The sequence below is a fragment of the Micromesistius poutassou genome (genome assembly GCF_964030765.1).
Source record: "Micromesistius poutassou genome assembly, chromosome: 18".
NCBI lineage: Eukaryota > Metazoa > Chordata > Actinopteri > Gadiformes > Gadidae > Micromesistius > Micromesistius poutassou.
Window position 1 is genome coordinate 7,162,936 of NC_140288.1, and position 1,858 is coordinate 7,164,793.

Genomic DNA, 1,858 nt, shown 5'->3' on the forward strand with positions numbered 1-1,858 from the left:
TGAGGAGACACTGTGAGGAGGCCTGGGCAACAAAACAATCAATGATTGTATCGTGATAGACTTTTGATCAATATCAATATAAAACATTCAGAAACATTCAAACGTTCAGTATATATCGATAAGAGACCGGAACACCGAATCTAGCAGCTGGGTTTGTTACACAAACACGGCTCCATACTTATTTACAATATTGTATTGAGTGTTTTTCATTGTTGTGTCGACATTGGAGTATTTCTCAATGAAGAACAGTGGAAGGTCATATCAAGTGTTAAACAGAAGTGTTTAAATCCAGCATGGTAATTCCTAGTCTTTTTAGGTCATTCAAATGATCAAGTTATATCGTGATATGTCTTTAAGCCACAGGCCTAGCTGTGAGTCAAGGCACGGACAGAGACGGACAGATGAATTAGATAGAATGAAGATAGAATGGATGACACGGCCATGGTGGAATGAGTAAAGCTAATGACGGACCGTAAACCTAAAAGGATAACAGAAAGGCTCCTTCCAAAGTCACTTTGAGTTTCTGAACGGGCCCCCAACCTCAAGTAAGAGATTGGATAGTGCGCTGGGGGGGGTTGGGGGTTGGGGCGGGGGGGGACAGCCTGGGACGCTTGCATGCTATTACGGAAAGTGCTACTCGACCGGACAGCTAAAGCGATGCGACAGAGCGGACCGCCGCGATGGCAGGTGTACTTTTGAGATGTGTTCCGCGTTCGTCTGAAAAGGTCGGGGCGATCATACCGGGGCCGCGTGCGTTGTGTTGTTTGTGTTCTTCTTTTGTTGCGGTCGCTCCGTATCGCATCGCGCGCACATTGGAATGGAAGTTGAGTTATGTAAATGTGAAATGTGTGTGTGTGTGTGTGTGTGTGTGTGTGTGTGTGTGTGTGTGTGTGTGTGTGTGTGTGTGTGTGTGTGTGTGTGTGTGTGTGTGTGTGGCGTCGGCGTACCTGTTATACGACGGCTGGGATCCCTGGAGAACAGACACATAAATAAACGGCCATCTCCGTGCCTATCAAGCAGTCTGACTGACAAACGGGGGGGAAGAAGTTATGGGGTGCAAATAGATGCAGAGGCAGACAGTGACGAAACAGAAAGTGAAAGTGAAGGTAAGAGAGAGAGAGACAGACAGGGAAGGGCATGGGGTCGGGCAGAGAGAGAGAAAGTGCAGAGAATTATTGATGATTATTAATGCAAAAAGAAAATGTCACAGACGAGAAGGAGGATGGACGATACAGGTTTCACAAAGGACAAAGAAGCAGCGAAGAAGAGGAGTGACGATGCAAAGACAAATAGAGAGAGCGAGCACAGCGACAGAGAGCAAGGGAGAGAGAGAGCAAGAGAGAAAGAGAGAGAGCAAGGGAGAGAGAGCAAGGGAGAGAGAGAGCAAGGGAGAGAGAGCAAGAGAGAGAGCGAGAGTGAGAGAGAGCAAGGGAGAGAGAGAGCAAGAGAGAGAGAGCGAGAGTGAGAGAGCAAGGGAGAGAGAGAGCAAGAGAGAGAGAGCGAGAGTGAAAGAGCAAGGGAGAGAGAGAGCAAGAGAGAGAGAGCAAGAGGGACAGAGAGAGAGAGCGAGAGGAAGACAGCTGACATAAAGAGGAGCTTGACGTGGAGACAGATGAATACCCGGAGAAAAGGAACCGAGGAAAAAAGAGAACACACACACACACACAGGAGAGAGGGTGAGCGAAAGATGGATGGATTGGTCAGAGGAGAAGAAGGAGACATAGAGTGGGCGAAGCGAGATTCACTGTAGTCCATCCATCACTACACTGTTTAAAAGGCTCGGTGTGACAGCGTGGAAGCACATTCACATTGATCAGATCCAGAACAAGCATAACCAGGTCCTCGAGTCACACCTTCC